The sequence below is a fragment of the Caretta caretta genome, chromosome 10 (genome assembly GCF_965140235.1).
Source record: "Caretta caretta isolate rCarCar2 chromosome 10, rCarCar1.hap1, whole genome shotgun sequence".
In the NCBI taxonomy this organism is placed as follows: domain Eukaryota; kingdom Metazoa; phylum Chordata; order Testudines; family Cheloniidae; genus Caretta; species Caretta caretta.
The window spans coordinates 37,902,186-37,925,098 of NC_134215.1; the positions used below are offsets into that span (position 1 = coordinate 37,902,186).

The window sequence follows — 22,913 nt, forward strand, 5'->3', positions numbered from 1 at the left end:
GTGGGGATGTGTATGTATGTATGACACACACACACACACACACACACACACACACACACACACACACACACACACACACACACACACACACACACACACACACACACACACACACACACACACACACACACACACACACACGCTTATGCTGTATTTCAACATGATCCAACAGTTCATCCCTAAGCTCCATGTAGTGTGTATGGGCTATAGATATTTCCCACTTGTGTGTATATGAACCTGGTAAATCCACCTTATTTTTGACTGTACTAAGCGTATAAGTAACTAGGATTTTTTTTATTTTAAGAAATAATGGGCCAGATCCTCAGCTAGTACAAATCTGCAAAACTCCTTAGACTTTAATGCATCTGTGTCCATTTAAACCAGCTGAGGATCTGGTCCAATATGTACAGATGCTCTTCTGACACCCACCCTTGCCTGTTGCAAGCATAATACTGAATGATGGACAGTGTTTATATATATATTTGCCCTTATGTGGGGTGATAATTCATATTATTTTGGTGTTGTTCCTAACTCCTAAGAATATGAAAAATGCTGTTGTAGACTTGTAAAATTCAACTTGCCTTGGGCAAGTAATTTTTTTAAGGGTGTAACCCCTTGGGGTTTAGAGAGCATGGATGGCCCTTTTAAATCTTTTCCCTAGTGGGGCGGGGGAGCAGTGAGAGAAAGGAGGGAAACTTGAGGGTGTGGCTGTGGAGCCCAGGGAGAGAAGGGCTGCAGCAGGGAGGCCCTGGACAAAGTGAAGGAGAGAGAACCTGCCTGAAGCCTGGGAAGGACAGGGCAGCCGATCGGGGACACCCCAGGACAGGAGCCAGGAGGAGCACTGTGCCAGGGAGGAATTGCCCGAGAAGGACAGGCCAGAGCTGGACCCATTATCACTGCTACCCAGAGCTGCATGGGGCTGTGAGTACTGGGGCTTGTGACTCTACATTGGGAATAAGGAGGGAGGCTGCTAGTTAGTTAAGTGAGGAGATTGTCGCCCTGTATGGCTTTGCAGAGAGCAGCAGAAGAGGGCACCGGAGGGGTTTGTTGGGGAAAGTTGACTGGCGCCAAAGACGACCAGGAGCACCCAAGACTCAGCACTGGACTGGAACTTTGCTCAGGACTCCTGAACTCTGTGTTCAGACACATTGCTCAGCGTCTGCCCTTTCAGACTGTGCTACCACTGGGTTGTGGGGCCTTGGTTTGGATGCAACCCTGTTCTACTTCTCCCCCTACATTTTCCTCTTGTTGTTTTTTTCCTCTCGTCCCTCTGTAAATAAATATCTCCCTTTGTTATATCCATTGTACTTTTCCTATGGGTGTGTGTGTTCACTCTGGGGGGGTTGGAACAGGTGTCCCTGGGGTGGAAGGAATTTTTCCTGCTGCATTCCTGCGCGCTCTGTCTCTTGGCCAGAGCTGCCTGCAGAGCAGAGTCCATTTTGGCCATGAGGGCACTAAAGTTACAAGGGTTGGAGACAAGTTAAATACCTTTATTTTTTTTAATCATTGCTCTCATCACAATAAATCAGATTTTTGTGCTTGGGCTGACAGTTTTGTGGCAGTTTTGCAAAACTCTATTAACTCTCTGCTAGCAGCTGTCTTCCATTGCCAGTACCCCACTAGTGAGATAAGAAATTCTTTGCTCAAGGGAAGATATTCTAAAGGCTGAGTCCCTGATGCCCAGAGGGTCAGACAGGCACTTGATGTCAATATCCCATTTCTTGTCAAAGCAGCAAGAGATGCTCCCAACTTCCCCTGGTATGAGTTACCACTGTATACTGCCTTTTCAGTTAACTAGACTCTGAGCAGCTGACTAAGAAATCCCATTTTAAATTCCCAGTCATCAGCAGCTGACAGAGTGGCTATTTATGGATTAAAATAATCTACCTAAAGGGAGGTAGAGGTGGAGGATATCCATATGTGAGATTATTTCATGCAGCATATGTTGAGAGACCCAATAACTCGGTTAACGACAAACTCCCTGACATGTATTTTTTTGAAGTGTAGGTGCTGTTAGTTTTATTCTCTCTTCAGTAGGCTGAAAATGGCAAAGATCTGTATTTGAAGTACTGTGGCTCATCCAGTGGAATAATGGCATTCGTTTTTGTTTATAGACCCTGTCACAACCATAAGGTAGCCTAAAATTCCTCCTTACCTGTAAGGGGTTAAGAAGCTCAAATAACCTGGTTGGCACCTGACCAAAGGAACCAATAAGGACAAAAGATACTTTCAAATCTGGGGAGGGGCGGGGGAGGCTTTGTTTTGGGTTCTTTGTTTCTGTGTTCGTTTGCTCTTGGGACTAAGAGGGACCGGACATCAATCCATGTCCTCCAAACCATCCTGAACCAGTCTCTCATATTACAGAAATTGTAAGTACAGCCAGGCAAGGCATATTAGTTTATCTTGGTTTTCTCAACTTGCGAATTTTCCCTTTGCTGGAGGGAGGTTTATCCCTGTTTTGTTGTAACTTTGAAACTAAGGGGGTTCCTCTGTGTTTTGTGCATCTTTTGTTACCATGTAAAGTTATCTTCCAACCTGATTTTACAGAGAGGATTTTTACCTTTTCTTTCTTTTTCTTTTTCTTTTTTTTAATTCTTCTTTTAAGAACTGATTGATGTATTTTTATTTTTTTTCAGTGTCCAAAGATCCAGGGATTTGGGTCTGTGTTCACTTTGTAACCAATTGGTTAGGCTATTATTCTCAAGCCTCCCCAGAAAGGGGGTGTAAGGGCTTTGATTAATGGACCATTTGGATGCACCAGAAAGTGCAGCTGTAGATGAAGACTTTTGGGTCTTGATCCAGGAGGCTCTGAGACACTTTGATCCTTCCACTGTACTAGCAGTCTGAGGGTGTTTTCACCTTTTAATGTCTTATAATAATTCAAAGTGAATTTAGTGTTGGTGGAAGGAGGTGGTTTGGGACCTCACAGGATTGGAGTCTTCCATTTATTCATTGAGCAGAGACCGTTTGGAAGGTAGCATGCACGCTTACCCCACTACGTGCCGCAACCTTCTGCTGAGCTGGCCACCTCTGGGGCTCAGTCTCCATGGTTCACTCAGCCCTGAAAGTGCCAGCAGTAGTGGCAGTTGAGCTGGTGATTTTTGAGATGTGGGTCATTATCCATTAGGAACTGGACCAAGACCAATTCATTTCACAGGGGTTGCCCAACAGCCTTTATATGGTAATGTTAAGACACCACTGATTTGAAGCAGCACCTTTGAGTGAAAGGTGCTGTATTACATTGCCAGGTACCTATGCCATCTAGTCAGAGGGGAAGCCCACTAGGGAAGGGGCGGCCAACCTGTGGCTCCGGAGCCATATGCGGCTCTTCAGAAGTTAATATGCGGCTCCTTGTACAGGCACCGACTGCGGGGCTGGAGCTACAGGCGCCAACTTTCCAGTGTGCCAGGGGGAGCTCACTGCTCAACCCCTGGCTCTGCCACAGGCCCTGCCCCCACTCCACCCCTTCCCGCCCCCTCCCCTGAGCCTGCCGTGCCCTCGCTGCCCCAGCCTCTGGCATGCCACGAAACAGCTGATTGGGCGGTGTGAGGAGGGCTGCTGGTGGGTGGGAGGCGCTGGGAGCCGGGAGGAGGGAGCTGATGCGGCGGGCTGCTGATGTATTACTGTGGCTCTTTGGCAGTGTACATTGGTAAATTCTCAGGCTCAGGTTGGCCGCCCCTGCACTAGGGGCTTTGCTATTGCTGTTGATTTTATATGGAAGACTCTCAGATGCTATAGTGATGGCAGCAGTATAAAACCTATAGATATTCACCTGAAGTGAAACGTTACATCCATGTTTACTCAGTTTGAAACATACTTCGCTCTAGTTCTGAGCTAGAAACAGCTGAGAGTCTTGAGCTGCCATTTCATCAGAGACAAGGAGCCTCAAGCTGAACTGGGATGCATCTCTTCCCAGCTAGATTTCCATGCTTCCAATGTGGCTGATCATAGAAGTTCCAATGGGAAATCTTGGACCCTCCAGTGGAAGTATTCAGCTAATATATCTGCAGCTGTCCCTTCTCCCATATCGTGCTATGCTGGGTGCCAAGAAATCTAGTAGTTTTCAAGAACAGCTGCTGTTCACTTCTGACAGGTTTCAGAGTAACAGCCGTGTTAGTCTGTATTCGCAAAAAGAAAAGGAGTACTTGTGGCACCTTAGAGACTAACCAATTTATTTGAGCATGAGCTTTCATGAGCTACAGCTCACTTCATCAGATGCATACCGTGGAAACTGCAGCAGACTTTATATACACACAGAGAATATGAAACAATACCTCCTCCCACCCCACTGTCCTGCTGGTAATAGCTTTTCTAAAGTGATCATCAAGTTGGGCCATTTCCAGCACAAATCCAGGTTTTCTCGCCCTCCACCCCCCCACACAAATTCACTCTCCTGCTGGTGATAGCCCATCCAAAGTGACAACTCTCCACACAATGTGCATGACAATCAAGTTGGGCCATTTCCTGCACAAATCCAGGTTCTCTCATCCCCCCGCCCCCCTCCCAAAAACCACACACACAAACTCACTATCCCGCTGGCAATAGCTCATCCAAAGTGACCACTCTCCCCACAATGCGCATGATAATCAAGGTGGGCCACCCCCAGCACAAATCCAGGCCTTCTCACCCCCCCCCCCCCACCTCCATACACACACAAACTCACTTTCCTGCTGGCAATAGCTTATCCAAACTGACCACTCTCAAAGTTTAAATCCAAGTTAAACCAGAACATCCGGGGGGGGGGGGGGGGGGGGGGGTAGGAAAAAACAAGGGGAAATAGGCTACCTTGCATAATGACTTAGCCACTCCCAGTCTCTATTTAAGCCTAAATTAATAGTATCCAATTTGCAAATGAATTCCAATTCAGCAGTTTCTCGCTGGAGTCTGGATTTGAAGTTTTTTTGTTTTAAGATAGCGACCTTCATGTCTGTGATTGCGTGACCAGAGAGATTGAAGTGTTCTCCGACTGGTTTATGAATGTTATAATTCTTGACATCTGATTTGTGTCCATTTATTCTTTTACGTAGAGACTGTCCAGTCTGACCAATGTAAATGGCAGAGGGGCATTGCTGGCACATGATGGCATATATCACATTGGTGGATGTGCAAGTGAACGAGCCTCTGATAGTGTGGCTGATGTGATTAGGCCCTATGATGGTGTCCCCTGAATAGATATGTGGGCACTGTTTGGCAATGGGCTTTGTTGCAAGGATAGGTTCCTGGGTTAGTGGTTCTGTTGTGTGGTTGCTGGTGAGTATTTGCTTCAGGTTGGGGGGCTGTCTGTAGGCAAGGACTGGCCTGTCTCCCAAGATTTGTGAGAATCTTGAGAGACAGGCCAGTCCTTGCCTACAGACAGCCCCGCAACCTGAAGCAAATACTCACCAACAACCACATACCACACAACAGAACCACTAACCCAGGAACTTATCCTTGCAACAAAGCCCGTTGCCAACTGTGCCCACATATCTATTCAGGGGACACCATCACAGGGCCTAATAACATCAGCCACACTATCAGAGGCTCGTTCACTTGCACATCCACCAATGTGATATATGCCATCATGTGCCAGCAATGCCCCTCTGCCATTTACATTGGTCAGACTGGACAGTCTCTACGTAAAAGAATAAATGGACACAAATCAGATGTCAAGAATTATAACATTCATAAACCAGTCGGAGAACACTTCAATCTCTCTGGTCACGCAATCACAGACATGAAGGTCGCTATCTTAAAACAAAAAAACTTCAAATCCAGACTCCAGCGAGAAACTGCTGAATTGGAATTCATTTGCAAATTGGATACTATTAATTTAGGCTTAAATAGAGACTGGGAGTGGCTAAGTCATTATGCAAGGTAGCCTATTTCCCCTTGTTTTTTCCTACCCCCCCCCCCCCCCGGATGTTCTGGTTTAACTTGGATTTAAACTTTGAGAGTGGTCAGTTTGGATAAGCTATTGCCAGCAGGAAAGTGAGTTTGTGTGTGTATGGAGGTGGGGGGGGGGGGTGAGAAGGCCTGGATTTGTGCTGGGGGTGGCCCACCTTGATTATCATGCGCATTGTGGGGAGAGTGGTCACTTTGGATGAGCTATTGCCAGCGGGATAGTGAGTTTGTGTGTGTGGTTTTTGGGAGGGGGGCGGGGGGATGAGAGAACCTGGATTTGTGCAGGAAATGGCCCAACTTGATTGTCATGCACATTGTGTGGAGAGTTGTCACTTTGGATGGGCTATCACCAGCAGGAGAGTGAATTTGTGTGGGGGGGTGGAGGGCGAGAAAACCTGGATTTGTGCTGGAAATGGCCCAACTTGATGATCACTTTAGATAAGCTATTACCAGCAGGACAGTGGGGTGGGAGGAGGTATTGTTTCATATTCTCTGTGTGTATATAAAGTCTGCTGCAGTTTCCACGGTATGCATCCGATGAAGTGAGCTGTAGCTCACGAAAGCTCATGCTCAAATAAATTGGTTAGTTTCTAAGGTGCCACAAGTACTCCTTTTCTTTTTGTTCACTTCTGGTACCTGATAATGAATGATTTTTAAATATGGTCAGTTGCCACAATCATAAAATTGAAGTCTTGTAAAAGTATATGATTGTGTTATTGCAACATCCAGTTAAGCTAATTTAACAAATCTAACAAAATTAAGGAGAGCATTTCATTACTAAAGCGTGATTTTTGTAAGAAGTTTGAAGTGACTGACTATCCCATTTGTAAAATAGTTACTATGGATGCTCTGAAGCCTCTTTTGATGAGTTGGATACAAAATCTAATTTCTGATTATGGATTATCTTTCCTTGGTATTTATGAAACTTGATTGTTAGGATTTCTTATTTCTGCTATTGTTCTATGGGTCAACTGACATTTGGTAACCCAAGTATGTATGTATTTTCCAAATACACTCGTTTTGCTCTGTAAAACTAGACTGATACATTCATAGATACATAGATTTTCAAAGTCTGAGGGGAACATTAGACCAAGTCTGACCTCTTGTATAACACAGGCCATAGAATTTCATCCAGTTACCCCTGTATGGAGCCCAGTAACTTATGTTTGACTAAAGTATATCTTCTACTACTGATCTTGAAAAAGGGGTAAGAGTGAGATGGCAAAATTTGCAGATGATACAAAACTACTCAAGATATTTTAAGTCCAAAGCAGACTGTGAAGAGTTGCAAAGGGATCTCACAAAACTGGGTGACTGGGCAACAAAACGGCAGATGAAATTCAGTGTTGATAAATGCAAAGTAATGCACATTGGAAAACATAATCCCAACTATACATATAAAACAATGGGGTCTAAATTAGCTGTTACCACTCTAGGTAGAGATCTGGGAGTCATTGTGGAGATTTCTGTGAAAACATCCACTCAGTGTGCAGCAGCAGTCAAAAAAGCAAATGGGATGTTAGGAGTCATTAAAAAAGGGATAGAGAATAAGACAGAAAATATATTGCCTCTATATAAATCCATGGTACGCCCACATCTTGAATACCGCATGCAGACCTGGCTGCCCCATCTCAAAAAAGATATATTGGAATTGGAAAAGGTACAGAAAAGGGCAACAAAAATTATTAGGGGTATGGAACAGCTTCCGTATGAGGAAAGATTAATAAAACTGGGACTTTTCAGCTTGGAAAAAAGAGAACTAATGGGGGGTAATACAACAGAGGTCTATAAAATCATGACAGGGGTGGAAAAAGTAAATAAAGATGTGTTATTTACTTCTCATAACACAAGAACTAGGGGTCACCAAATTAAATAGGCAGCAGGTGTAAAACAAACAAAAGGAAGTATTTCTTCATACAGTGCACAGTCAACCTATGGAACTCTTTGCCAGAGGATGTTGTGAAGGCGAAGACTATAACAGGTATCAAGGAGTAGCCATGTTAGTCTGTATCCACAAAAACAACAAGGAGTCTGGTGGCACCTTAAAGACTAACAGATTTATTTGGGCATAAGCTTTCATGGGTAAAAATCCCACTTCTTCAGATGCATGGAGTGAAAATTACAGATGCAGGCATTATTATACTGACACATGAAGAGAAGGGAGTTACCTCACAAGTGGAGAACCAGTGTTGAAAGGGCCAATTCAATCAGGGTGGATGTAGTCCATTCCCAATAATTGGTGAGGAGGTGTCAATTCCAGGAGAGGCAAAGTTGCTTTTGTAGTGAGCCAGCCACTCCCAGTCCCTATTCAAACCCAAATTAATGGTGTTAAATTTGCACCTTCTCTTACTCCATCTTCCACCAGGGCTAGTCATCCTGTTATACAGACAAACTCTCAAAGAACTAGAGTTGTTTTTGTAATTCATGGCAGTTACCCAGACCATTGGATAGGTGCCCCTCAAAAAAAAATCAATTTTTCCTTGGGATCTCCAATTGTCTTTACATTGAACTTTACACTTGATTTTTAGATAATTTAATCATTTATTTTGCAAACCATCTCTCTCCTCCCCATACTTGTGGAAGCTGAACAGTCTAGTAACATGAACCACTTGTTACCATTCAAACACACAAAACCACGTGAAGGGATTCAATACTCAAATATAAGGGGCAGGAGGCTTAGGTGGGTGTAGGTCGTAAATGTGGGACCAACAGCAGTCATATTATGAAAATGCAACGCAAATAAGGGGAATCCCGCTCCACTGAAGTCTCTTGGAGCAGGGTCAGACTCTCAAGTTGTTTTTTAAAGGTGGAGAGAAATGAACTGAGACAGATGGCACAGAGGATGCCTCTCCCTCCCCCCAGGAAGAGTGGGATCCCCTGCTAATCCCCTCCTTGTTGTTTTTGCTAATCTTAAAGTACTCTGAAGAGAGGTGTCAGGGTGCACATACCCATTAGGGCAAGGCAGAAATAGGAAGTCTTCAGTATAGCCAAGGGCTTTAAAAACCAAGCATGCCAACTTAGTCATTCAGGGGTGACAGGCTAGTGTAGTAACCCAGCTAATGACAACATGGGGGTTGTGTCCAAATCTGCTTGGCTGTAGATTGGGGTAAGGCTGCGTGATAGGGCAAATTAAAATTTGGCATAAGCATGTCTTAGCCTGTCTCCTTAGAGTATTTACAGCTAGACCCTGTGCTGTCGATCATTGACTGTAAAATTAAATTATCAGTGGTGTAAATCCATAGTAACTTCCTGGCTGTGTAACTGAGACCAGAATATGGACCTGTATATATATTTATTCTCTTATTCAGACTGGATTCACCTTTGGTCAGATTGTCAGGTAAAGTCACTTCTTTCAGTGGACGTGCCTACAGCCAGTGCTTCTGAACCAAGTAGCTTTTTTCCAGTATTAGGGCTAGAGCTGTCCTAAACGTGGGTCTCCTTTAGCAGGCCTCAGAAAGCTATACCCAGGAAACTGCTTTTGGTGACGGTGCTAATATAAGTCTAAGTCATATGTGTTTGGCATTTATTACAGCAAGTGGACAACTGAAAGGAAGTATTTATTATACATACTTGATAGTGTTGCCTCTTATGATACAAGAATGGGCCCCTCTCCTTCACTCACCCCAAATTTAAAGAGACTAGTAGGCTTTCTATTAACTGACTTCTGATGACTTCCAATCGCTTTGAATTTTGCAGCAAGGGACTCTAGTGCTTCTATTTTAAGGTGAGGAATCCATCCTGACACACACACCCCACCCCTTTTGCTTGCTGTAAGGCAAGGCCTAGGAGTGGAAGATCCAGTAGGATGATAACATCTTTTGCAGGTTCAGAGCTCATCATAAGTAGAAATCATTTATTACAGGTCCAAAATTTCTCACTCCTGGGACCAGGCCTATAGCTCAGCTGTTGGTGACATTTAAAATACAGCTATATTTGTAATATAGCAGATTAGTCTTTATAAATTTGCAGGATTTAACTTCCATTTGGCTATGAAATCAACATGTAATCTATGAGGCCCTGTAAGAATCCAGTATATCCCAGAAGTTTATAACATCATCCAACAATCAGCAATGCTGATGTTAGCATATCAGCTCTGCAAGCAAGGAGAAGATGGCAACATCAACCACTCTTTTTTAGTTAGGTCTTTCAGTAGTTTGTCCTTTGGGTAAGGCAGGAGGCAGGACTTCTTGCAGTTTTGCCCACTACAGTTCACTATTTAGGAGATGGAGGAGTAATAAAGAGCCCAATCTTAGATTGTAAACTCTCTGGGGCAGGGGCCACCTTTCTGTTCTGTGTTTTTGTACAATGCCTAGCACACTGAGGTCCTGTGCCATGACTGGGGCTGCTAGGCAATACAAATAAATAAGGTCTAAAAAGACACCCCATTTTTGTCACTGTTTTTAGTCATGTTGAACCAACCCGATGATAGTAGATCTAGAATTTTCAGTGGAGGTATAGGGATTGGGAGTGGGTGTGGCTTATTATGTAAATTCGTAAGGATATTTGAATTCTGAAGAAAATAATTATGTTTTGTCCCAAACAAGTTAGTTGTGCTTTTTTAAACTAGATCTGAGCCTGAATCAGAACCACAGATCTGATCATTCCTAAAACTTAGGGAGTGGTTGAAATCAGACCACAGATCTGAAGTTTTGCAAATGGCCCCACCTTTGTTTGTACTGCGTAATTGTGTGACTGTTTTATGCAAACATATTTCAGCTTTGGGTCATTTGCTGCATGTCTTATCACTGCTGTGTGGTTAAAGAAGCATCTTAGCTGTATGGTGTTTCTTCTGCTCCTAGCTGGATGAGTATAGCTGCGGTAAAAGGAGGCGAGTGTGATACGACATGATTCTCTCAGGAAGAGAATGGGAGCAGTTGTGGGAGTTAGGAGCTAATCATAACTAGGGAAATTTTAGGATAGTTTCAACTTTTTCCTTTACTTGCCACTTGAGTCAGGCATTGACTGAGACATCACTGCTAACAAAAGCAGTTTATGGTAATATAAGTGTGTAATGTGTGCATCCATGGTCCCAGACATAAAGGTACTGACCAGATGCTTGCATGACTTATTTAATGCTCTTTGGTCCAGGGATTTTGAAAAGAACAGGGAATGAAGAGTGCAGTCATATGCCCTTGGCCAGCTCCTTTAATTGAGTTTGTACCAGAGCTCTGGCCAGGAGTTTTGGAAAAACAGTCCTACCACATAGAACATGTTGTTAAGCAATGTGTCATATAAATTCTCAGTGCATTAATTGAATTTATATTTTTTGCCATCCAAGCAGTATGAAAGGAAGGCAGAAAATTGGGTGGGTTTTTTTCCCCTCTGAGACTGAACTGCTATAGAGGCTGATCCAAAGCCTGCTGAATTTAAGTTTCTAATGTTTTTGCCACTCATTACCAGTAACTGCTAATGGGATTTTTGCTGTTTAGTTGTATACACACACACCTCTCTATCAATGCTGATTGGACACTACTGTAGGTGAGTGAATGGGAGAAAGTTGAAGACTGGCTTTGCCTATCAAAAGAATCATAATGAATGCTCTCCATGAAGTACATTTTAACACTACCACAGCAGATCTACTTCACCTTTGTCTCGGCTGTAACAACACTTTAGAAATTCTCCTTCATCAGCTCATGTACTGGCCTATCAACATGGAGTGGATTTGGCTTTATTAATATTATGTGTATTTTGTTGGAGACCAAAATTCACTTAAAACAGGTTTGTACAAGACCTTCAAATTATCTCCATCTTTGTTTCTTCTAAAGGATTGTTCTTCTCTTGTTAAAAAACTGGGTGACATTTTCTTTTCATTGTTCTGTCATTGGAGCTCACAGGATGGGAAGCATTTCTTGGGCAGAATCTGTTACATTCAAATTGGCATTGTCATGAGCAGTCATCATAATGTGCAAGGTACTCCACAAGGAGAATCTCAAGACATTTTGCTGCCCATCCCACAGGAGCCATTGGTTTATCCATGGGAGGGGGAAATCTGACCCATAGCATGAAATGTCAGCACTATTGGCCTGATCCACAGCTCTTTACTCTTTCCAGTAAATTCAGCGGGCTTTGGATCAGGTTCTAGAGCAGTCCAGGTCTGGAGGAAATAGCACCCGCACCCCAATTTTCTGCCTTTTGTTTCATACTGCTTTAACATTGGAAGAAGAATTTTAACAAAATGTCAAACTTGTACCTAGTAAAGTTCTTGTGATTGTTACATTAGTATTAAGGCAGGATAGAAATTGGTTGTTATTGTCTCCTAGTGGATCCATATCCCAAAGTACTTATGCTACAAATATAACCAGAGGTGCCTTTTGGGCACTGTAATAGTTCTCAAGAGTTGATATCCTTGCCATCTGTGTCAGAGGGGAACTCTTTTCTTCAGCTCTTAGTTTTGAGAGAACCTTTCCCAATGATGTAAATAACAATAACAAAAGTATAGTTAAGCAGGTGGGTGTATATCACAAAGGTTAGAGTAGAGGCAATAGGGATCCTTTTACCTCTAGGTTGCTGCTTCAGAAGCTACTAGGTTGATAGTGACTGAAGATTCTTGCTGTCCAACTATTCAGTGCTTGTGTGACTGTTTGTGATCTCAGTCCAGGTCTTCGCAAACACACGTCAACAAAGGTACTAGCGGAGATGAGTAAAATCTTTGCAGAACCCAAGAAGTAAGATAGCAAACAGACTGTTCTTGTCCATGTCAGACCTTTTTGTGGATACCCAGAGGATTTCAGCCTCCAGGGCTTTCGAACTTCACACTTTTAAACAAGTACCAAATTTGCTTTATTTTTAAAAGGCATAATTTTTAATTTTGAACTTAATTATCGAATGCAGGTCACAGTTTTTCCAGTGGTGAGAAATGCTGCTTATTATGTTTCTCTTCTGGTTACTGCACTCTGCTAACTTTATTTTGTTTGTTATAAAATTGGCCTATTGCACCCTCTTTAGATGCATGGACAGAAAGTCAAAACAATACATATATATTCTCACTGATTGACATGTCAGACAACATAGACTTCATCTACAGAATAAAGCTCAACACACTCCCACAATCTCCCCATTAGGCAAAATTGTGAGTGAACAGGTCAGCTTTGCCTGAGAGGTGAATACATTCAAACTATGATGGTCCAATACATGGAAACAAATTCCAAAGATGAGATCTTAGAAGAGCTAGTCACCAGATCCATCAACTGATAGCCTGTTTGTAAATCTGGATAGCAGTTATCCCAGTTGTGCACAAGGAAAGAAACTGTATGGCTCAAGCTTTCTGATCAGATTTTGCTCCCAAGCTATTTATTCTGTCTGCTCTTGTCGAAAAGAGACATTGCCTTGTTTATGCTATTCTTTTGTCTCATAATTGGAATCAAACTGGAACTTGGATCCACCCCCAAGGAGCTGCAGCAGTCAAAAATAGACTGTTTGATAGGCTGAACTGTTGAGGGACTGGGCAGGTGTATTGGACATTTAGACCTTGGCATTTCTGCCAGATGGGAAGAGAGTCTCCAGTCAGAAAGAACATGTAAGGTGAATTCTAGGTCAAACCAAGATAGCAGGTTGTTTCAGCCAGCCAATGAAAATTAACCAAGTTTTGACAAACCAGGCTTCAAGTTCTCTTCTAACCTTGGGCACCGGAATGGAATCTAGCACAGCAGCTAGCTAGCCAAAACATAATAATGAAGTGTTTGTGTCAGTGCTCATAGTGACAGATTTACAGCTAATCGTATATCTTTCTTCAGGTTCTAGGCAGCTGAAGTGCCAGTGAAAACTGATGATGGAGTAGAGAGGGCCCTGAAATAGCACATTGTCACAGAGGGAGATGGGGGAAAATAATCTGTTGGGGCAGAGCAATTACAGAACACGAGTAAGATTCATTAGGCAGCAGACATGTGAGAAGGCTCTTTTCAAGCAGGTGGTAAGCCTGTATCTTTCAGCTGGCATCACTCTCCTTCCAAGCATTTGCGTCCATCTGGAGTTAGTCTTCTGGGATTAATGCTGTCCATGTTTCTGGCCCTTTGTCCCGTACTTCAGCCACTTGAATGCTCCTGTTAAAACTTTGCTCTTTGAAAGACTGCTGACTTCCCACCCCCAGGCTGCTCCTTCTGCTTGTTTCTACAATGCTTAAATCCACTCTAAATTCGTAACACATCAGCGAAGTCACTGGTGAAAACCCTGGGTGCATCTGCTGCTGATCTGAAAGCCAGGTCTTGCTTTACACTTGTTCCAAACAATGTGCCATCCCTGCATGTTGTAATAACCCACTGTCTGAGGGCCATTGGCTGAGCAGTAGCACACATTCTGTGAGCAGTGGAGAAGGAATCTTAGACTCCTGCTCTTGCAGGGAAGGCTGATGTCACATGCCACTGCTCAACATAGGCAATATTTAGTTACACTCAGGCCCCCACAGGAATGTAAGGCTATACCAATATGATCTAATATGATATTCCACATGACTGCTACATAAATGCAGGAGCCCTTGGAAGCCTTGAACCCAAAAGGTCAAATTAATGTCATGCCATGTCTCTGCCAGTGATAGGGCTTCTGGAGTGCAACTAGGGAGAGATAATCAGCTATAATTTTACCACCCATGCTATATTTTTCCTTTCTTTGTTCAATATCTGCCACCGCTTGATAACTTGTTATAAAAACTTCCATCTCTATATCCTAGAGGGCAGCACACTGGGTCCAGGGTGAGCCAACCGTCTGCATCAGACTTTCAGCTTATTGTCTGATTTATGTAGGTTCTTACCTAACTGCCACTGCCGTTACCGCAGTATAAGTGATGGGGAGAGATCAAGAGACCCATCTAGCAGGAGGAGATGGTCAGTGGGTACCTGACAGGAGAGGCCGATGCCAACAGCAACACCTACTTTAGGAGCCCCTTCAAGACATTTAGAAGGGATGGGAAATTGAACTGTTTTCCCCACCCCAAAGATCAGTTCCAGATTGGCAGTGCATGTTTCCTGGGCTAGCGATAAATACAGACTCCAGCGCCAAGGCATATTCAAGGAGACCCAGTTAGTCACAGCAGCCCTTCGAAACAAATGAAACTAATGGGGTTCATGTGAGATTCCTGTTACAGCCAGAGAGTGACATTAATGAGTGCCTGCTGTCCAGGAGTCCTCCCTCCCCAGGAGCTCTTAGCAAAAGAGCAACAAGCTGTTAAAGGCTTCAGAAAGTAGGTGGCAGGACTGGTGGCAAATCCATGGATGTTAGCATGGCATTGGTCCATAAGGGCAAAAATATATCTAATTTCAACATATTATTATCAAGGGGCTCGGCATCATACAGAACGTCCAGTAAATATAGTCCTTGCTCCAGATAAACACCTACCACTTTTTATCAGTAGATCTGAAAGCACTTAACAAAGGATGTCAGCATCATTATCCCCGTTATACAGATGGGGACATAAAAGAGGTGAAGTGACTCAATCAGGTTAACCCAGCAGGCCAGTGGTAGACCTGCAAATAGAATCCAGGACTCCTGAGTCCTAGTCCAGTTCTCAAAGGCCACACTACCAGTGTTATTACAGTCTAAGCAAGAGTGATACAGAAGAAGCAGAACACAGTGGGAAACCCAGAGAGGATTTTATGTTTAAAATCCAACTTATATGATTGTATTATGGACTCTTTTTATGGGCAATACAGATTTAGATTCCAATGCACAGTCAACCTGTGGAACTTGTTGGCAGGGAATGTGGTGAAGGCCAAAACTATATTAAAAAAAAAAAAAAAAACCTAGATAAATTCATGGAGGACAGGTCCATCAATGGCTATTAGCCAGGATGGTCAGGGTTGCAACCTGATGCTCTGAGTGTCCATAGTCTCTGTTTGCCAGAAGCTGGGAATGGGCGACAGGATGGATCACTTGATGATTGCCTGTTCTGTTCATTCCCTCTGAAGCACCTTGGCATTGGCCACTGTACTGAGCTAGATGGACCATTGCACTGACCCAGTATAGCCAGTCTTATGTTCTTAATAATTATTGTAATTGTTTATATTACTTTAGTGTCTACTGTTGACTGGGGCTGTACTGTGCTAGACTGTGCAGGCATATAGAAAGGCATAGCCCCTGTTCTGAAGTGCTTACACTGTAAGTTAAAATAAGATGCAACAAGTAAGGGAAAATAGGGAAACTTATGTTAACAGTACTAAGACCATGTCTACACTTACAGGTAGATCTGAGATCAATGCAGCTGGTGTTGATTTAGTGGGTCTGGTGAAGACCCACTAAGCCTATGGCAGATTGCTCTCTGGTTGATTCCAGCTCCCTGAGAAGCATAAGGTAAGTTGGCGGGAGAGCATCTCCTGTCAACACAGTGGGGTGTAGACACTGTGGTAAGTCCACCTAAGCTATGTTGACTTCAGTTACTTACCGCAGTATTGTAGAAAGTCATATGATTCAGCCATGTGTATGTGTGTGAAATTGATTCAATTACATCATGTTGTTGTTAGCTTTTTCTTTGGGGGAGAGAGTTTTTGTTTTGTTTTTTAATTTAAACTTCTTTTATCTTAATTTTTATTTTTTAAACCTCAGCCTAGTTCTTATATTTTTTTAATTATTTTTATCACTACTGTTTCTTTTTTTTGTTAATTTTTAAATTTACATTCAACTTCACAGACTCTTGAATATCACACCTATAATTATCCCAAATACCAAACCCACAAGTCCTCCAGCACCAGTGTGTTGGGGGTCACAGCATCAATGAGTTTCCACTTCTTCTTCGTCTTTCATGTGACAATCAAAAAGAAGTGGGCTGGGATTATAATTGAATCCTAAGATTCAAAAGCCATTCTGATGCTTCTAGAGGAGCTTGGTGGATCCCACTTTTACCACCACGGTAAGCGTGAGAGGGGCAGTTATCTGTGATGTTACATGGCTTGTACCTCACCACAGTCACAATTTGGTGATTCTTTAACTTTTCCATTCATGAAGGAGATAGCCATACCTTCCATACATTGTCTGAATGAAGATCAGTGCAGTCCACCGCCTACAGGGAAGACAGAACCCTGGAATTATTCTTTTATTGGGTCTTCAATGAGGTCTTTGGGACCATTCCATAATTTGAGCCAGCAAGTGCTAGCTTCCTTTCTGTTGGCCTGTGGCGTTGATGCATTGATTCAGCAAGCTTCCTGGATATGAGTCAGGAGAGTGACAGTGAATTGAGGTTTTGGTTTATTGGCAGGTCCGGAATGGCCAGAATCTTGTTTAACTTCCAGACCACAGCAATGTCTCACCTGATGTTGGCTGGTGTGATGCTCGCCTAAAGTGGGAGCCTCGGTATTAGCATTGATGTGAGAGAGTCATTAACAACCCTGAGTGCAGCATTCATTTCAGTGTCAATGAGATTGGTATGGGAGCTGTTGCACCAAACTGGCATGCAATACTCCACTGTTGACAAAATCTGGGCTTGTACTGATGTTCAAAGCTTATGTGTATCACATCCCCAGGATGTGCCAGCAAATGTCTGGCAAACCCTCATCTTTATCTTCTTTTTAGTGTTGTCAAGGTGGTGATAGCTCGGCATCCAATTCAGAGTAGCTCCCAGGTACCATGGGTTGTGGTCATGCAAAAGAGGTAGACCATAAAAGTCCACTTTCAGCAGACTTTGGCATCGTGGTTGTTCAAGTGGAAGGCAGAAATAAGTGTTTTCAAAGTGTTGGGTTTCAGTCACCAAACTTTGAAATATGTCTCAAGTATCCAGAGTTCATTGTTCGTGACCTTTTCTGTGGCCTTCAGAGAGGACGTTTGTGTTGTTAGCACACTGTCATCCACATACATGAATTTATGGGATGATGTGACCAGAATATCACTGGTATAGAGATTGAACAGTGTAGGCATTAAAACAGATCCCTGTGGGAGGCCATTGTTCAATCTTCATAATTTGCTAGAAGACTCACCAAGGTGTGCAGTGAATCTTCTGTTACTCAACATCTCGGTGATGAGTCTGATGACTGATTGGCTTGGGAGAGCTAATGATAACTTCAGCAGGAGACCTTTGTGCCATACAGTATTGTATGCAGAAGAAATATCAGTGAATGCTGCTGCTGTTTTTAATTTTCGCTGGTAGCCAGATTCTATGTAGCTGGTTAAAGCCAGCACCTGGCCACAGCAGTTGTGACCAGTTCTAAATCCAGCCTGTTCTTTGGAAACCAGTTGCTCCAGAGTTTGCTGTAACCTTTGAAATAGGACCTGCTCCAACAGTTTATAGCAACTGTTAAGGAAGGAGATGGGCTGGTAGCTTTTGGAGCCAGTGGCCTCTTTTCCAGGCTTCAAAATGCTATGAGCTTGGCTACCTTCCACTCTTTCAGTATTATGCCAAAAGAGTGGATGTTGCTGAAGAAGTCTGCCAGTCAACTTCTTGCCTTCAGGCCAAGGTTCTTCAGCAACTTGGGGTATATTCTGTCCATTCCTGCCACTTTCCTGGACTTAGGATATGTCTATGCTACGAAATTAGGTTGATTTTATAGAAGTCGATCTTTGGAAAGAGATTTTATACAGTCGATTGTGTATGTCCCCACTAAGCGTAGTAAGTTGGTGGAGTGGTGCACTGTGGGTAGCTATCTCACCGTCCCTGCTGCCCATTGGAATTCTGGGTTAAGCTCCCAATGCCTGATGGGGCAAAAACATTGTTGTAGGTGGTTTTGGGTACATGTCGTCAGTCTCCTCTCCCTTCTTCCCTCCCTCCTTGAAAGCAATGGCAAACAATCGTTTCTCGTCTTTTTTCCAGGGTTACCCATGCAGACACCATAGCATGGCAAGCATGGAGCCCACTCAGCTCAGCGCTGATGTTGTGAGCACTGTAAACACCTCGTGCATTATCCTGCAGTATGTGCAGAACCTGGCTAGAAGCCACCAGCATGAGGACAATTGTGAGGAGGACATGGACACAGATGTTCCTGAAAGCACGGGATGTGGCAATTGGGACATCATGGTGGCAGTGGGGCAGGTTGATACAGTGGAACGCCGATTCTGGGCCCAGCAAATAAGCACAGAGTGGTGGGACTGCATAGTGTTGCAGGTATGGGATGATTCCCAGTGATTGCGAAACTTTTGCATGCATAAGGTCACTTTCCTGGAACTTTGTAAGTTGCTTTCCCGCACCCTGAAGTGCAGAAAAACCAAGATGAGAGCTGCCCTGACAGCTGAGAAGCAAGGGGCGATAGCCCTGTGGAAGCTTGCAACGCCTGACTGCTACTGGTCAGTAGGGAATCAATTCAGAGTGGGCAAATCTACCATGGGGGCTGCTGTGATCCAAGTACCCAATGCAGTCAGTAACCTTCTGCTAGCAAGGGTAGTGATTCTGAGAAATATGCAGGTCATAGTGGATAGCTTTGCTGCAATGGGGTTCCCTAACTGTGGTGGGGAAATAGACAGAATGCATATCCCTATCTTGGCACTAGACCACCTTGCCAACCAGTACGTGAACTGCAAAGGCTACTTCTCAATGGTACTGCAAGCACTGGTGGATCAAAAGGGACATTTCACCGACATCAACGTGGGATGGTCGGGAAAGGTGCATGACGCTTGCATCTTTAGGAACTCCAGGCTGTTCGAAAAGCTGCAAGAAGGGACTTTCTTCCCAGACCAGAAAATTACCATTGGGGATGTTGAAATGCCAGTAGTTATCCTTGGGGACCCAGCCTACCCCTTGCTCCTATGGCTCATGAAGCTGTACACAGGCAGCCTGGACAGAGGTAAGGAGCAGTTCAACTATAGGCTGAGCAAGTGCAGAGTGGTGGTAGAATGTGCCTTTGGACTTTTGAAAGCCTGCCGGCGCTGTTTGCCTATTGTTTTCAATCCGTGCATTCTATATTTATTAAAAAAAAAAGTGAGATCACTGACCAGGTAGCCCGGGACTGGTTGAGGGAGGAGGGAAGGACAAGGCCACATTCCTTATTAAAGCTACACTACAAATCAAAGCTGTTTGAATGACAGCCTTCTGTTGCTTGGGCCATCCGCTGGAGTGGAGTGGCTGGGTGCCCGGAGCCTCCACCCCGCCCACCGCATTCTTGGGCATGTGGGTGAGGAGGATATGGAAGTTGGCGAGCAGGGCAGGCAGTTATTCAATGGATGCAGTGGCGGTCTGTGCTCTTGTTGCCTTTCCTGCAGCTCCACCAGATGCCTGATCATATCGATTTGCTCCCCCATTAGCCTCAGCATCCCCTCCTGTGTGTTCTGATCACATTCACTGAATGCTTTCCTGGCCTCTGCCACTGAATCATAGAATATCAGGGTTGGAAGGGACCTCAGGAGGTCATCTAGTCCAACCCCCTGCTCAAAGCAGGACCAATCCCCAACTAAATCATCCCAACCAGGGCTTTGTCAAGCCTGACCTTAAAAACTTATAAGGAAGGAGATTCCAACACCTCCCTAGGTAACGCATTCCAGTGTTTCACCACCCTCCTAGTGAAAACGTTTTTTCTAATATCCAACCTAAATCTCCCCCACTGTAACTTGAGACCATTACTCCTCGTTCTATCATCCACTACCACTGAGAACAGTCTAGAGCCATCCTCTTTGGAACCCCCTTTCAGGTTGTTGAAAGCAGCTATCAAATCCCCCCTCATTCTTCTCTTCTGCAGACTAAACAATCCCAGTTCCCTCAGCCTCTCCTCATAAGTCATGTGTTCCAGTCCCCTAATCATTTTTGTTGCCCTCCGCTGGATGTTTTCCAATTTTTCCACATCCTTCTTGTAGTGTGGGGCCCAAAACTGGACACAGTACTCCAGATGAGGCCTCACCAATGTCAAATAGAGGGGAATGATCACGTCCCTCGATCTGCTAGCAATGCCTCTACTTATACATCCCAAAATGACATTGGCTTCCGGATCCAGGGGCCAACCAAACCGGGACGCACCCCACATCCCAGACGGAGGTCTTGGCAGGAGGGGATGGACTCATAGGACACCTCCCCCCCCCCCCCCCCGAAAGTGGAGAAGATGACTTTGAGGGTAGGAAGTGACCCAGGGTCATTTTAGAGACGGGCAGCGTTAAAGCTGCACTGATGCTCGGCGTGTTGCGGGCGGATCCCCGCCGAGCTAAGCGCGAGGGGAAACCCCACCAATAGGAGAGCCTGGGGTCGGGACCCGGCGGAGAGGGCAGGCCCGGGTCCCCCTACCCGCCCCCCACCATTGGGATACACTTCCCCGCCTGAGAGGGAGTTATATGGACTCTGGCCGTTAGGCCACGCTGCCCTGATGTGTGGGGTGAGTTATCTGGACTCTGGCCGCTAGGCCGCACCACCCCGCTTGCGAGGGGGATTGTATGGACTCTGGCCGCTAGGCCGCACCACCCCGCTTGCGAGGGGGATTGTATGGACTCTGGCCGCTAGGCCGCACCACCCCGCTTGCGAGGGGGATTGTATGGACTCTGGCCGCTAGGCCGCACCACCCCGCTTGCGAGGGGGATTGTATGGACTCTGGCCGCTAGGCCGCACCACCCCGCTTGCGAGGGGGATTGTATGGACTCTGGCTGCTAGGCCGCACCACCCCGCTTGCGAGGGGGATTGTATGGACTCTGGCCGCTAGGCCGCACCACCCTGCTTGCGAGGGGGATTGTATGGACTCCGGCCGCTAGGCTGCACTGCTCCAAAGCAGGAAGCGATTTATGTGGACCCTGGCTGTCGGGCCACACCGCCCGATACTCAGGGTGACACATGGACTCCAGCCATTAGGTCCCACTACCCCGACTAAGGGCTGAGCACAGGGAAACCGGCCATTGTGCCACATTGGAACGCCCTTACAGGACAGGCGTGGGAAAGTAAAAGTGGTGAGGTCCCGACACCCCATCCACCCCGCCACAAAGGGGCGCTGCAGTGCCGGATCCGTCACACCCCTGTACTGAAGTTACAAATGTGCACTCACCAGAGATGCCTTCTCTGCCTTTAGGGTCCAGGAACCCGCCTTGGGAGGGTATTGGCTTCAGAGTGAAGAAAAGGTCCTGGCTGCCAGGGAGAACAGATTCTCCGCTTGCCTGCTGTACATTCCCCTCCTCCTCTTCCTCCTCCTCTTCGTCATCCACAAAATCCTCCTCCACGTTGTGTGAGACTCCCCCCTTGCAGATGTCCACGGACAGTGGTAGGGTAGTGGTAGGGTCCCCCCCTAGAATGGCATGCAGCTGATCACAGAAGCAGCATGTCTGGGGCTCTGACCCGGAGCGACTGTTTGCCTCCCTTTGTCTTGTAGTAGACTTGCCTGAGTTCCTTAACTTTTCGCGGCACTGCTGTGTGTCCCTGGTATAGCCTCTCTCCACCATGCCCTATGCGATTTTGGCATATATATTAGCATTTCTTCTTTTTGATCGGCGTTCAACCTGCACAGATTCTTCTCCCCATACATCAATTAGATCCAGTGTCTCCCGTTCGCTCCATGCTGGAGCTCGTTTGCGATTCTGGGACTGCATGGTCACCTGTGCTGCTGAGCTCGTCACACTGACCAAACAGGAAATTAAATTCAAAATTTCCCCGGGCTTTTCCTGTGTACCTGGCTAGTGCATCGGAGTTCAAAGTGCTGTCCAGAGCGGTCACATTGGAGCACTCTGGGATAGCTCCCAGAGGCCAATACTGTCAAATTGCACAACGCTGGATCTGCACTACCCCACATTCAACCCAACAAGGTCGATTTTAGCGCTACTCCCCTCATCAGGGAGGAGTACTGCAGTCGATTTTGAGAGCCCTTTAGGTCGACGGAACAGCGTTGCTTATAAAATCAACCTAATGCAGCTAAATTCAACCTAACCTCGTAGTGTAGACCAGCCCTTAGTGTTGGACAGACCCATATCCACTTCACCTACTCTATATAGGGGGCAGAAAAGGGTGAAGACAACTGGCACTAGTTTGATGCCTAGTAAAGTTGTTTGTGGACTTACCTGATGTTTTTATCCATTGGCACATGGGAGTTGACAGTTAACTGTGTAGCAATGGCATTCACATTTTTACTTGAGATGGTTGGTAGGCTGCTGGAACCACACTGCCTAAAAGACAGAGGAGCTTCCGGGTTTTGTGGCTTGACCTTGTGAAGTCAAGAGCCATCACGGTT

At 45.1% G+C, this 22,913-nt stretch overlaps 1 long non-coding RNA gene across 1 annotated transcript in view; it reads left to right on the forward strand.

The window, feature by feature from the left end:
* Positions 1 to 2,294: 2,294 nt before the first annotated feature.
* LOC125644315 (uncharacterized) overlaps positions 2,295 to 22,913 on the forward strand; it is a 45,850-nt gene continuing 25,231 nt past the window's right edge. The window contains exon 1 of the long non-coding RNA XR_012670176.1: positions 2,295 to 2,369. This is a non-coding gene — a long non-coding RNA (uncharacterized LOC125644315). The remainder of the gene's footprint in view (positions 2,370 to 22,913) is intronic.